The sequence below is a fragment of the Molothrus aeneus genome, chromosome 10 (genome assembly GCF_037042795.1).
Source record: "Molothrus aeneus isolate 106 chromosome 10, BPBGC_Maene_1.0, whole genome shotgun sequence".
Lineage (NCBI taxonomy): Eukaryota > Metazoa > Chordata > Aves > Passeriformes > Icteridae > Molothrus > Molothrus aeneus.
Window position 1 is genome coordinate 12,853,720 of NC_089655.1, and position 16,323 is coordinate 12,870,042.

Sequence of the window (16,323 nt, forward strand, 5' to 3'; positions counted from 1 at the left end):
TTAATTTTAAAATACTGAAGGAAGTCTCAAATAGTTCAAGGACTTACAGCACTGGTTGTATATTTGTCATATATTAACACAGAAAGCAAAATATATCTGAATAATAAGGAATGCATCTTCAACCAGTTCAAAGTAGTGCCAACAACAGTAAGAGCAAATTGTGTTTCATCATGTTTTCTTGCAATTCCACAAAAATGACTTGATATCCCAGTGTACTAAGCAATTCCTATGTTGTCTAAGTACTTCTGTTTTTTCAAAACGAGGAAAAAAACAACCTAAATCTATTTTCTTTTGGATAGGAATACTTTAGTTTTTAATTTCAATGAAAACAATCCAACTGACCTGAAATTCTCACTGAAAAAAAATTGAGCATTATTAGGACAGCTGAAACAAAACACTACATGTTTTTGCTTTCGTGTTTTTGTTTTCTCACTAAACATTCACAGCACCAAACTAGCCTAGTTAAGGTCATAATTCCTAAAATTTGATTCATTATTTATGCCTCATTTGGGGTGACAGTGCACCTACCTAGTAGAGATTTATTTAGCAGTTGTCTGCTACCTCAAGAGAGGCTGCTGGTCTCCTTCACCTTTCTAAACACACACACAAACAGCATTTCAGTGGAAACTGATCCATGAACAATTAACCAGGCATTAAAAATTATATGGGAAACCAACAAGAGCTTATATTAAGAGGATTTGGTTATGTGCACTGCCATCAACTTGGGTGTATTTTTACAGTTCAGATAAGCAACTTTAAAATATATGTATATAGTACAGAAAATTGTAGGAGGATCCTGGAGATTGTAGCAACAGATAAAATATTACTACACTTTGGACTTGCTTAGGCTTTAATCTGAGATGTGTGCAGTTTGATAAAGATGGTTAGTATTATCCTCCCCATTTCACACTTTAAGGAAACAAACCACAGATTGAACAATTTCTGAAACCATCAGAAAGATCTTTCTACACTGGGAAAAAAAGCTCAGCTGAGCCTTAAGGCTACATCCACTGGCAAACAATGCAGACCAGAGGAAGATTTTTAGAGCAAAAGAATTGAAAGTGAGGACCAGAAAGCTGCATTACAAGAAATTTTAGTTTAAATCATTTTCTTTTTACTTTGGAGGATCTTTTGTTTTACCTCATAGACCAAGTACCTATTTCTCTCTGGAGTGCATCAGATCAGATTTACTTTTGTCCAAATTAAATTCCAGTTTAAGTTCATGCACTTGAGACAGTTCCTCAACGTGAGCAAAAGCATAAACAATGGAAATGATCACAAGACCTACTTTAGAAGTTCCCATCTGATCCAAGCTAAAATTCAAGGGCAGACTCAGCCTTTGCAATGCCCACTGGATAGAGCCTGATTCAAAGCAGTGTGGAGCCAGTAGTGAGGTGAGAATAAGGGACACTTGCAGAAGCTCCAGTGGAACCAGGTTTTGGGGCACCAGGAGGCAATTTTTTTTTTTACCCCTTAGCTGTTTTTGCAAAGATATGCTCTGAAGATCTTGGGTTGGCACTCTTGCTGAAAACACACAGAACTTGTTTCATACCACACACCACATTGTGCATGAAAGCTATCCACATGACAGGCAGTCCTCCAGAGATAACAGTAATCTTCTGGTGATGCCAACAATTTTTACTGCCTGACTGTGTGCGGTGCTCTGCAGAGCCCAGCCACTCAACACAGTCTGCTGAGCAACAAGAAAAAGTCTCCAGCTTTGCTATGCTCTGTCAGCTTTCCTTACTGCTTCCAGAAATTAGTTCTGGGGACTTTGCTGATACATTTACATGAAAAAACAATGTACCCCTCAGCTCCCTGATACACATATTAGATTATGGTCACATATTGTGTTCCATGAGAGTCCATGCACATCTGTAGTGTCAGGGAGTTTTCCATACTTCCAGAATACAGAATTCTATGAAGGCAGCAATGTGTTGACTTCCCAAGTTGCTTCAGTGGATTTTTGTGCCTGTGTAATGAAAATGAACACTGAGATATTGCTTGTCATCAGAGACCTGCTGCATCTGTGATGCAAATAATAATAATTGTTGGATAATTGCTCCTTTGTTAGTCCTGCTTTGAATAGATAGACAAGGAGAAAAGATATTTAAAGGTAGAGAAAGCGAGGTGGAAACATACCAGCAAAATTCAAGAAAAATTTCTGGAAGAATATAGCTTTTATATAAAAGATTTGAAGGAGCAATTAGTTTGTTTACACTCATTTAGCTTGAGGGATTGTCCATCATGTGAACACAGCATGCCCTTGTTTAGGATTTTGGACCCAGCTAATTTTCAAGTGTAATGTAGACCGTGAGAACTCTGGCCTTGAGCACTGTCCCAGTATCCTGGAATTCCCAAAGTCTGGAGAAATTCTGAGTGGTCTACAGAGGTTTGCATGTGGAAGCAAGGCTTTTTATATGGAGATCCATTCCAAAGCAGGTTAAGGTACACACTTAATATGTAGACACAGCTGTTAAAGCTGTTTTTTAAAAAAATCAAAGAATACAGATGTATCACTTAAAAGTTGAAGAGGATTTAGCACCAAATCTTTAGTCCCTTATGCAACCAATTGCTACCTTGTACTTCATAAAATATAGTAGAGCAGTTGAACTGTGGGCACCATAACTTGTACTTTGAATCTACCTAAATGTAAAAAGTAATAAATTACAGCGAGTGATCCTAGCTTTTTAACTGGCATTCCAAGTCCATTTGCCTTTCTAATGCATTTTGAAAAAGATAAATGCCAAACACTTAAGCTGCATGTAAGCTTCTTGCTCCTTTATATTATTTCCTATAAATAAAAATATAAATGCTTGCAGTCATGCAATTTGATCTTTGAGCACATGGTACTATAAATCTAGTCATGATACATTTCCCCTGAAAATAAATATGATCTTTTCTTTTAAGATGCAGGACAAAAAGGTTCTTTCTTAAGGACAAAAACACTTAATAATCCAAGCAGCCACTGAGCCCACAAAGTAGAAACATTGCTCCTGGGCACAGGTACCCACTGGATACATGGTCTCCATGCCAGGCAAAAAAGCAAGCACTTTGACAAGATTTTTTTGGGACAGAACTGTGCTATTGTCAGCCCTTTTCTCTCATATGAGAAAGATTTTTCATGAACAGGATTAAATAGATGTTATATAAAGAAATGTCTGTATTCTGTGTCAGGTACTTACTTTGAACTTATGTTCTCTGCTTCACAATTGAAACTATTCTTTCCCTTTAACTGAAGTTGCCAGAATACAGTCTTCATCAACATTGATTCAACACATCATTATCTAAAACCAGGTGATAAAGCTGGTGTTTATATCTGTCAGGGGACTGATTACAGATGATGGCAACAACCATCTCAAATGGTATAATTCTCTGCCACAGTGTATATCAGTATTTTTCTTAATTATTTTTGACATTTTACCTATTACTCCAAGGACTTTCTCAGAGGGCGGAAATAAAGGGGAAAAATGGGTTTTGTGCCACAGATGAAGAAATACATCTTCTGTAAGTAATTCCCAGAAGAAATCTTGGAAATCTTATGGGGTCAGGAAAGAGGCAAGAAAGTAGCATTTGTCACCCTTGCTGAATTGGTCATCTAAACTTACAGTAACACTAAAGCTAAGTGACTTATCTGCCACCCCTTAGGGAGGAAGAAAAGTGAGACTAAAGAAGTAAAGAGTGGGGGGAAGCACACTGTGAAAGTAGCATGTAAAATACTGCCTAAAGATCCTGATTTTTCAGCCACTTAGCTCCTATTTCCCTATAGCAGATGTGGACATCACTTCTGTTTTTAGACAGCACACACAGCAAAAATAAAGAACTGTACAGCTGAGGTTATGGCAAGAATAACAGTTCACCAGGTTTAGGACAAGCAAATAATGTCTGAAAGTGGCTCAGAGAAAAACATCCAGCAAGAGAAATAGACAATGATCACCATCTACAGGGAATATTAAGGTAGGATGAATGACAGGCAACCCACAAAACCAAAAGAAACCTTGAAAAAAGCATGTGAAGAAGCTTGTTACAAGTCACTGTTTTTGACATGAGCTTGATGCAGGATGGACAACATACTACAAAAAGCAACTTGTCATATACCTCTAGAAAAATTTCAAGCACAATTGGCTGCTCAGTTTAATAACACCATTATTAAACTCAAAATAGGTAAAATAGGCTATAACAGACATGAACTTTCTGTTTTTATGTTAAAAATCTATGAACACTGCAGCCATTCCAGAGTTATACAACTCATCATTTGGTTTCCAGCCTTGGAGTTAGTTTTTGTACAGAGTCTTGTCTCATCCTCTGAATCTTCCAACATTCCCTGTTGATGACACACCAGCATGAGCATGGTTAGAAAAACATGAGTTTTACATAGCTATTGGGTCTTCTTTAGCTTGCATTACACAAATACAAATAAAACTAACAGCACTCCATGGAAGCTCCTACGTGTGGAAATGGATTGTTAGGTACAGGGTTTGTAACGTGGGCCACTTAAGTCATGCCAAGACCATGTAAATTATTCTCTATTTAACAGAGTGAAACATCTAGCTTTCAGATATTTGCTAGTTATGTTAAGGTGGTCTGTCCTTAATTTATGCCTTTTTTCCTCTACAACTAGTGTTGGCTGCATGGTGGCCGGCCTTTAAGAAGGCATTTACTGCCTACCTCTCAGAGATAGTAGAGGAAGGGTGAGTGATTTTCATGCTCTGGCACTCATTGTAGGCTGTTTAATTTGTCAGGACTACTAGGCCATGGTTTTGTGCTTTGACAGGTTTTTGTTATTCCTGCTAATCCCATTTCTGTTGTGTAATGTGCGTGGCAGCATCTGGTGACAACAGAATAGAACACCTAATTGTGAATGAATACAGAGAGCCCTGTTCTGCCACATTGCCTGTTGCACTATTTTTGCATTTTTATGGCTGAGGGTGGGCTTCCAGGAGCTGCAAAGCAGACAGCCCATCGTTGTAATCAAATTTGCCATTTGCATGTGTGTGTTCTCAGCAGCCTTCCTGTTTCCACAGTCCCCAGGATTCTCTGAGTTTGTTTTTCTGGTTCCCTCTTCTGAATGGAGAGTATGATCTTAAGTATTTATTAAACAAGTTCTCTTTAACTTTTAAGTCACAATGTGGAACTGATGGTTTTAAGTGCATTTGGGTGTCACAAAAAGGAGCAGTATGTGAGAAGAGCCAATGCAGTACCTGCACAGATGTTACTGCCTCTCCCCCTTGTATGGCTTAATTCACTTGCTGGACACAAGAACCCAGCCTTTCCTGGTGCCTGGGGTTAATATTCTCCAGGTGTAGGACCCTGCATTTGCCTTTGTTGAGTTTCAGATGCTTACTCTCTGCCCATCTCCTAAGCCTCTCAAGCACCCTCTGAAGGGCTACACAGCCCTCTGGGGTATTGGCCACTCCTCCAAGCTTGGTGTCACCAGTAAACTTGCTGAGAAGGCATCTGGCCCTTCATCCAAGTCATTGATGGATAAGCTAAACAGTACTGGGTGCAGAATTGAACCTTGGGGGACACCACTATTGCCAGGCATCCAACTAGACCCCATGGCAGTGATTAAAATCCTCTGGGATCTGCCACTCAGCCAGGTCTTAATCTGCCTCACTGTCCACTCATCCAGTCCACACTTCCACTGAGTTTGCCTACAGTGACATTGTAAGAAACAGTGTCTAAAGCCCTGTCAAGGTAGACAACATCCTCTACTCTCCCTCATGCCCCCTGGAAGTTCTATCATAGAAGGCAATCAAGTTGCACAAGCAGGATTTACCTTCAGTGATTCCATGACGACTACTCCCAATCAACTTCTTGTCACCTATGTGGATAGACATGGCCTCCAGAATGAGACATTCCATAAACTTTCCAGGGATTGGTGAAGGTGACTGGCCAGTAGTTCCCTGGGCCCTCCTTCTTGCCCTTTTGGAGCTCCAGGGATACATTTGCATTCTTCCAGTCCTTGGGCACCTCTCCTGATGGCCACGACCTTTCAAACATGATTGTGAGTGGCCCTGCTGTGCATGGGTACAGCCTGTCAGGGCCCATGGGCTTTTGGATCTCAAGTCTGCCTACAAGTTCTCTAACCCAATCCTCCTAGACCAAAGAATTCCACGTATTTTCAGCTTAGATTCTTCTCAGTCACAAGCATTAGCATTGCAAGACAAGACTGACAAAATTCACTGCCCACATCAATCTTGCAAGAACTTTCAAAAGATTAATTAAAACAAAGCTCTAAAACCCAAGAGATCTGAAGTATATGAATGACAACATCAAAAAGAAAAACTTTAAGGAGAGCGCTCAGAATTTTAAATTAAAGTGCAAGCTTAAATTTTCTCTTGTTACCACTTGGTGCAATTTTCCTCCCAGTAAACAGCTCTTCTGTTTTTACCACAACAATATAGAATCAAAACACAAAATCTGTTGGATGCAGAAACCAAGAAAAGATCTAAAGCTGGCATAAAAATATAACATATTACTCATAAATTTTTTCTAACTCTTCTGTATTATAAGATGTTGAATTTACGAAGTTTTAAAAAGGTGGTCAAGCAATACAGTAAATATGAAAGCTGTTTCAGGAGTGAAGCATGAGGCAGCATACAATCCACACATAAAAATAAGATCTTGTCTTATGCTTCCTCTTATCAGCTACAGTTCAATTCTAAACCGAGTTCTAAGAAACGTAAGATAGTGAAAGCAAAAATATTTATGTACGCTATGCATACAGAATAGACAACCAAGGGAGAAACGTTCCTCCTTATCAAAGACTTGTATTAGATGTATCCTTCTTCTAAGCATCTGTGGACAAGTTCCCCAGAAAAGATGCCTTTCATCAACTATGGGAGCTGTTATTCGTTATCATCATCTGTTTATAATCAATGAGAACAGTTGGATGCTCAGCAGTCTTGAAAATTGAACCAATTATTTAGGTCAGTAGTTTTTAACCTTTTTCTATTTGTGGACTCTTAAGCATTTTCCAGTGGATGTGAGGCACTGTTAGAAATTTTGCTCATGTAGATAGCTGTCACTTTCTTTGGCACTTACAACAAACTGTCTAGAATTTATCCCTTCCCTTTCATCTCCTTATGAATATACCCCCAGACTCTGTGCTCAAAAAACCCCAACCACATTAGCTAAGTATATACATTTTTTGTTAATTAAAAAAAAAAGTGACCTGAATCCACATGTTTTTAAGCACCTTGACAAACGATGCAAACAAAACTTTCTTGGTTTGAATCTGTTATTTTGATTACAACCCAGGGAAGGTGCAGACATTATTCTCCACTGGCACAAGCAGCTGCTACTCAGCTCCAGCCCCATGAAATGCTCCCTTTCCCTGGCTGCCAGGCACTGGCCTCCATCATGTGCCAGCCAGTGTTTTTTTTCTAATCCATGAGCTGTACTGTGAGACCAAGAGTGACCACGTAGGGACTCAGAACTGCTACCAAAAGTCCTTAAGTGACACAGTAACCTTTACTTTTGTGCTTTTTTTTACTTTACAACCCTCAAAAAACTTATGAACATAGTTTTGAATGGAGAGTGAGGGAGAAGAGCAGACACAAGCAAGGGATGAGCACCCTAATTCTCCCATAGCAACACAAATTAAAATGTCCCAGATTTGACTTTGCATTCCCAAGCATGCATTATAGCCAAGCAGAAGGGCCCCCCTTTCCAAGGGGCTGCCTTGGGAAGGAGCTCTGACTGAGGTCTAACCACAGGAATCTTCTGGAGTCCCACCTGAAGGTGCTTCCACCACATCTGGTGAGCAGCCACAGCAGGAACTGCTTCTGGCACTCACACCACTTGTGAATACTGTTCTGCCCACATATATCACTGTGTCAAAGGAGAGTCACTACAGCCAATCCAACCAAATCCAACAATCACACACTGAGAGGCTTCTTCATAAAATATTTCTGATGTCATTTTGCTATTTAATTATTATAGTTACTGGGATACATAGCAATTACATATATTTGATCTGATCTCCATTAGATTATTATTCTGCAGATAAATGTGTACAGCCAGTGAGGAGAACACAGAAAGAGGCAAATTAAACAGAACAGTCTCTTAAGGCTCCAAAGCTCAATCTCTACCCTCAGTTTAGGCAATGAAACAGTGTGCCTAGGTCAGCTCTGAAGAGAATTTGGTAATGCCTGATGCAAACGCTTTGGGAAATGCTCTGAACCAACAACTGACAAAACACAAAAAAGTAACTGCTCAAAAGTTGCCTAAAATAAAGAAGGGTTTGGGAGGAGGTGAGACCCTCACTGGTTTTAATGAAAAAAACCTGTAGTCCTGACTACTGTATTTAAATTAAATCTATTTGCTTTTTGCACAGTTCGAATAGATGCTTTTTAATTATTGCTAATTGTTTAAGATATTGTTGTATCCCCCTGAAGATTTAAACTGAATAAATTTAATTCCTTTAAAATATCCTTCAGCTACAGGCAATAAAGTAAGAAGCCCCATAGGTATGGCAGTAAAAATAACCATAAAGGCATAAGCATTTAAATGAGGAGAGCATGGAATACTTCCCACTAGACCAAAAAAAAAAAAAAAAAAAAAAAAAAAAAGTGAGAGTAAAGAGAAAGAAAAGAAAAGAAAGAAAGGGCTGGGGGGGGTGGGGGAAGCTATGTGTTTTGGAGACACAAGAACCAAACCATGAAACACACAGTTGAAACATTTAGGATGACTATGAAAAAGGTCTATGTTCACTTGTTAAGGAATGCGCTAAGGCAGACTAAAGCATATGAATGGCCCTTTCACAGGTCACAGATTCCATTCAGTTCTTGGACATTGTTATTATCCGACAGAAATAGATGGGCCTAATTAATATTCTGGACATACCTGAGAGAACATTCTTAAGGAAATCATCCTATGGTGGTTTGGGTTTGTTGTGTTTTGGGGATTTTGTTTTTTGTTGCGTTTTCTTGGGTGCTCTGTGCTTTTTGTTTTTGTTTTTAACAAACAGGAAATGTTACAAGTAGCATCTGGTTAAAAAACTGTGAGCATAATTTTGGTGTTAAAAATTCAATAAAGAGTCTACTTCTAATATACTTGTTTATGCAAAGACTTGGAAGGGGTTTTTTTTTTTTATTTTAGTAAACAATTTTGCCATGTAGATTAAAGCTGAACTGCACAGTCATTTTGCAAGCAATTATATTCTTGGCACTTTTCTGAACATAGTATAACAATTACCACAGCAACTGCATTTTATCAGAACACTCCAAGCATGCAGCAGGTTAATATCAGTTTTCAGCAACTTCAGATAATATTTCTAAGATGCTAATGTTAGGCAGTTTCACATGACCAAACAGCTTCTGATATGAACTGAGCTCTGGTCTTTTAAGATAATGTGGTTATATAGGCCCCAATTTATGGGGACTACTGTCCCCCCCTTATAAAATACTGTTAAACTTAATGGGAGCCTGTGCAAACAAACCCAAGTGCAAAGCCTGTTTCATGGCAAGAAAGATAGACTGATTGAAAGGTCAACTTTCCTAAGAAACTTGGGTTGGGATCTTGGTGCTCCCACTGCCTGATGTGGGACAAGCTGCCCCCTCATACAGCTTCTCCATTTACCTCATAACCTTTGCAAGAATCAGCTACTCACTGAGTGTCCTGATACTATTCACTTCTCTAAAATGATTTTGTTCTTAGTCCAATCTACGCCATATTTTAAAGATATGCGGTTTGATTTCAGCTATTTGACTCCTGCTGAAAAAGCCCCAAAAGAATAACCTCTTTTTTTTGTGTCCCAGTTCCTCTCACTGCTGACCCTTGTGACAGTTTTGCTGTTGACTTCATAGAGAGCAGAAGTAGGCCCCAAAAATGTATAATCCTCCAACGTCATCCAAGCTCTATCACTGCAATTTGAATTCAGGACACCGCCTCAATACAGTGACTTGTTGTTCTCAAATGTCTGGATGGCATACAAATATAGATAAAAGTAGTTACTAATTATCACATCTATTCTCAAGGCATGCATGGAGGGAGGCAATAAAGAGGAGGGGAAGTTTGTGGGTTACTCCCACACATAAATCCTCTATGTGTCAATGGGTGAATAGACACTACTTTAGCCTATTGTGCAAAGCTGTTTTATAACAACAAAAAGCTGAAACAGAGAAGAAACTATATTAGAAAGGCAAATATCAAAATACATCACTACTAAAATGCCTACAGGTAATCAAGCGATTCAGTTCTGTAGTACATCCAGAAACAGGAGTCAAGATTTTTGTACTCAAACCTTAATATGGCATATGTGGAAAAAAAAATCCCATTGAAATAAATAGACCTATTCATTTCAAAGACAGTGAAAAAGAGAAGAACTTTCTTTGTCTCACCACTTTAGAGCCCCTTGATAGCATTTTCCTTTTTTATTGTCTTTTAGATATAGATGCCCCTCTGCTTAAGTATCACCAAAGCTACTAGTAACAAATACCTAAATATATAACAGATGCATAAGTGCATCTTGGGATAAATACATTATGGACAATTAACTGTCATCATACCCCTCAATTACATTTTCACCCGCTCCTGTAGTGTACACCTGTGGCTTGTTAGTACTGCAATAAGTGTTGGAAAGCAACTCTAAGGTTCAAAGGTAGCGCCGCTAAAATCTGTTTTCCTCTTTTTTCCTAAATGTGTATTATATAAATGTGAAAACAGAGAAACAAACACAAGAAAAAAGAACAGTGCCTTTTCGTTTACTGGCTGACACTGTTGATTGAGTGAAAATGTTTCACTTTCCTGTTACATCACACAGGAAAGACCATTTGCATGGAATATTGGGCCTGATTCTGAATTCAGAGTAATGTAGAAATCTATTAATCTCTGAATAATGTAGAAATTAACCCAGAGAAACAGCAATCAAAATTCACTTTAGCACTGTTTGCAACATTATTTTAAATGCCACTTTCTCGTCTGTGAGAGAATAATATAAGGGCCACAAGTACAATTTCAGAATATTTTGTAATGCACATTGTTTTTAGTAAAATGCAAAAGAACTTGTTAGAAGCATAGCTAAAAATGATACATAGCTAGGTTACATTATAATCAAGTCTGCAAGTTTGAAAAATGGATATTTGTGTAAGTTTAAGTAGCTATTGGATATCCTTACTATAACCATACTTAGATTCATAATGGCTATAACCATACTTAGATTCATAATGGCTCCTGGAAATATTATTTATTATTAAACATGAAGTGGCATAATTCAGTAAGCTTTGTATATGACATTAATGGATTGCCTGTAAAGAAAATTATTAAACAAAGATATACTGTAAAAATAATCTTATAACTGTACCTGAAGGCAAATCCAGCACAGAACTACCTCTCTCAGAGCATATCCCAATGTCATTAACACATTTTTGTGGCATCCATATTTGTTTATGTATTAAATAGTCAGTGATAGAAACTTTTAATCTGATCCTGTACTTTTCCAACCTTACTTATCTTTGGACTACTACTTGGTTAGGGAGGCAGCATGGAAAACCAGAGGCTTTCCTGTGCTTCAGGATGAACATGATGGGGTGATATTTGAAAAGGTGGAAGTGGCTGCTCCACTGATCTCCATGCATTGCCTGGTCAACTTGCAAGGATCCCCCCCAAAATCTCACATGCTGGAGTGCAGGTGGCCCACTGCAGGACCAGACTGGCTGAAGCACCCAGCTGGGACAGGCTGGGACACCTGTCCAGGTGTTGCAGGCCCCACCTGCCACACACTGCTGCATCCCTTCTGGATGATGCATCCAGCAAGTCCCAGCCATGGTCCCCTGAGCTAAGCTACTCCCACAGAATTACCCATGGACCAGGAGAAGGAAATACCATAATCCTTTGTTGTTCATGGCTTTGTGTAGACAGGACGTAACTGGTCATACCTCTGGTGCTGATCCAAGAAAAACAACAGGCTGTTAGGACTTGCCAGCTACACTGTCACTGCTTTTCATCTGCCTTTAGTACAGATAAGTTAATCAGCTGAGAAAAGCTAATCTTCCCCATTGACTCAGGTACAGTGAGATGTTTACCTACTCACCAATAAATTTCAGCAGTGGTTCTTAATAATTTGCTTTTTCCTTTTGTCAATAAAAAGTATTTTTTTTCAAGTCTTCACATAACTTTTTCTCAGATCATATATATATGTAAAAGTCAATAACTTTTTCTGTATAATGAACAGTGGTGCCAGACGACACCTCTACAGCTTTTTGGCAGCTTCCTTTTATTATATTGTTTTTTCTTTGCTTGTCTTTTAAAAATTCTGTGAAGGTGAGCTGAAGGACAGGACACCCAGGTACTCATAGGCCTGGAGCTGCATTTTATTCTACATCCCTTGTGACTTACCTGAGAGACACTCAGAGGCTGGAAGTTAGTTCTCAGAATTAATGAAGAATATTGCAGATGCTTATTTATAGGCAAGAATCAAACACACCTAGTTTGACCAACAGTGAGTCAGGGATTATCTAACAGCAACATTTCAACATGTTCAAGCAGCCCTCTGAAGAACTGGGTTCCTTCACTAAATGACAACAGTGACTGGCCAGTCAGCATAAGCTGTGATGAGTTATATCATCTTACTTTGCTAAACCCATGGTCTCAAAAGAGTTTAATCACAGTTGGATGACACAAAGCCAATGCTTCGCAATGACTGTCAGCTAACTTGCCTTTTGCAACCACATATGAACAAAATATCATTAAGTGGACCCTAGAACGAGCAAGAGAAGAGACATAACCAAAAATATTTGAAAACTGTTAGCATTAGCTATGGGGAAAATACTTAGCAGAAACAGGAGAGGAAATACTTGTTAAACTGAAAAAAACCTTTCTGATACATGCTATGTGCAAATCCTCTGATGTTTGGGTGCTTCATTGCATGTCTGGAAAAAATCTAGAGACAATTAAACAGCAGAAATATGCACTAAAAAGAGCTATCCTGCATGATTCAGGAACTGGACAACATGATCTAACAGGACACTCATTTCTAGCAATTTTTCCTTGGAAGTGTTATTACTTTTGCTAAAAAGCTGGCACCATTAAAAACAATAATAAAAGCCTGTCTTTCCTGTGTCATGGTTTGTTTTTTTTTAATGCTATTTTTATAATTAGGAATCAAAAAGCATCCTTAGGATTTTAACTTCCTAAATGATGATAGGAAACACCCTAATTTCTATTGTCTAAGAATTTTCATTGACTAGCCAGGGAAAAATTAGTATCAGTAGCATTTACATTGTTCTATAAATGGCCTGAACAAAATCTCATAACAAATCTGCAGTGTAGTCGGAACTCATCTGTTCTTTGCACTTCCTACTTTGCAGATGAGACAGTCTCAAAAGACTGGGTAGGCTGAAGACTGGTTGGACAACTCTATAAGTGAAGTCTCAAGACTCTTGTCATTCTAGCTGTCTAAATTACTTAAACAGGACTCAGAGGGATTTAAAGGGGAGAAACGACATGACAAACAATTATATTCTAACACACTATTTATAACAATGCCCTTTCAGATTATTGTTCCACTCAGACTGACACATTACTGTAATCCCAGGGATGAATCAAGGGACTTAGAGTTAGATCGTGCACAGCTTGTAGGCATAAAAAAAATACGAATACAGAACTGACATTCAGGAAATATAGAGCGACTCAAGGATAAATTCTGCTGGGATGAGCTTAATTTATCAATGTCAATAACAACGGTGAACACATCGCAAGAATACATGCATATTAATTGAAAATAACTCAGATTAAATCACTGCAGTTTGACATTTTGAGATAGGCACTTTATCTTTTCAAGAAAGAGAGCACTATAAAATCTTTAATCTGAAAACACATCTTAATTGCATGTTATCACCTCCTAATTGCTTCTATATTATATTAAACATTTTGCTAATTACTAGCCTGATCATGGTGTAAATAGCTTGAGGCTAGAGCTCATAACCAGCTGAAGACAACTGGGCACAATGAGGGCCACAAAGAAGTTTATCACTTCGGTGTATTATCGCGGACTTCCATCATTATCAGTGTCTATCACTCTTTATCTCTGCTTCCCCTGTGAGATAAAGAAGAGAGACAATAATGTAGATCAGAGGTTGGGTTGCATTTCAGTTAATCCATCTATTTCTAGCTCTAGATTTCTAATATTCCCTGGGGACAAAAGTTGTCTGCCTACTGCTGTCACTAATCTAGTGCTGGAGGACTGAGGCCAGAATGCTATTTGCTCTGCCCCGAGCCCAGGTAATGGAGGTGCTCCGGGACAGCTGGAAGTGCACGCTGCACCCCAAACCAAAGGACGTGGATGAAATGCACTGCTGTGAGCAATCTACCCACTTAGCTTCAGACACTGGGTAACACACAGATGATACATGGGGAGACTCTGAGGCAGCAGCTTGTGAATTCATCAGGAAAGAAAATTATTTGTGTATAGGCAATGAAAATGCTCATACAGAACTGCCAGGTGACCCAGAAATGCAGGCAGCCACTGGGGCAGCAACTCATCATTTAGGTACAGCACTTGTTTAAACAATTATTGCTGTATTAAATGAGCTGACCAAAAGAATTGTTGCGAGTTTTTTTGAAAGAAAAAAACTGTCCAACATCACATTCAAGAATTAAGAGGCTTTTGGGGTTCCAAACTGCAAGGAAATACACATCTTTATAAAAAATTACTTGCACTTCTCAAAGAAACCAACCTTAAGTTGGAATAAATCTTCACAATGGCAAGCAGCTTTTCTCACTGTTCCCTTGGCAGAACATAATTCAAGCCAGTTCAAAGAGAATGTCATGATGTGCAGCCTATGAATTTTGATCTCTGTGTTCAAAATTAAATTTTGACTACATCTACTTCGTCAGGGCCTTCTGTAAGATGTCAGAGGCCCAAGTTAATCTCTGTTAATAAAAGCTTACTTTTTCGTCTTGGCTACAACAAAGAATTTATGCCTTGAGCTTCATTTTCTAGATGGATAAACCCCACAACTTTCACTGAGTAGAAAGGTAACAAGTCAGGCAGGAAGAAAGCAGACTGTAAATGAGGGAATATAAAATATGGATGAATTTAGGCCTGAGATATGAGGAGCAAAAGAAAAAACATTCTCAGCTCCAAACTGTTCTTTATTGGATGACCATATTTAATGAAATTGTACATAATTAGTTAATCAGAAAGTAATGCTTAAATCTGTGGAAATTTTCTACCCTCCCCACAGAAATGGAAGCTTCATTGATGGATAAGTGACACTTTCTCCAGTGAGACAAGAGGTGCTGTCTCTGCTTCACCCTTTACCTTCAAGGTTCCCCTGCTCACAACTCCTTGACTCAGCTGTGGGGATTTTTTTCCCCACTCCAAGGATGATATCACTCTCTCTTTACCTAGGTTTCTATTTGTCAGAAGCAACATAAAACATGAGATGTGGATGGTGGCCCTGACCCTGGCTAAGGGGTTGGAACTAGACGATGTTTAAGATTCTTTCTAACCTAAACCATGTTATGATTCTATGAAATAGGAAGTGCTACCAGCAGCCCTTTGCACTACCTGCGTCCCCCTCCCAGGTGCTGCCCACCTCCCAGGGTCTGTCCCTCTCCTCCCCTGCGCCCCCTGCATCCCCTTGGCTGTCCCATTCTGCACTACTCTCCTGTGGCAGCACGATGGATTGCTTCAGTCACTTGAGCTCCAGCGTGACATTGACAGGGATCCAGGGCTCTGAAAGACTTTATGTCAAAGCTTGAGAAACTGGGCTCCTTGTTAAAAAAAAAAGAAGAATGAAATACAGCACAGCTATCCTGAAGGAAGCAATGATGCACAGCTGTTTTATTGCCTGGTACAGGTAAGACATTTTAGGGAATATATTCTGTCTTTTAATGAGCCCACAGCAGAAGGCCCTGGATTTATCTCAGCTGCCAGGATCCTCTCACTCTTTCAGGTTCCCATTATCTTCCTCTATTTCCATCTTTCTTTGTTTCTAGGCTGTGTCTATTTAAAGTGCCTCAGCCTTTCTCTTCAGCTCCTAAGCAGTTTTTATAGGTGCCTGTGCTCTCCCCAAGAATTCCTTAATTTGCCATCTCCACTTCGTTTTATGGCTACAGGAAAGCCATGCTGGATTCTTGTCTTTCTTTGCATCCCAAGTGAGGAGAGGGAGACATTTCCCAGTGGGATAAATATTCTGCCATGACAGCTTGGTGCAAGGCTGGGCCCCCTATGTGGTGGTAAGTGGTTCAAGAGTATCTTGTACACAGGGATGCACACAGCTCAAAGGAAAGTCTGTACCACACAACACACAACTCTTCCAAGGGCTCATTTCTGCAGCTGTATTTTAAGCCCATGCTACAGATGAATTTTAT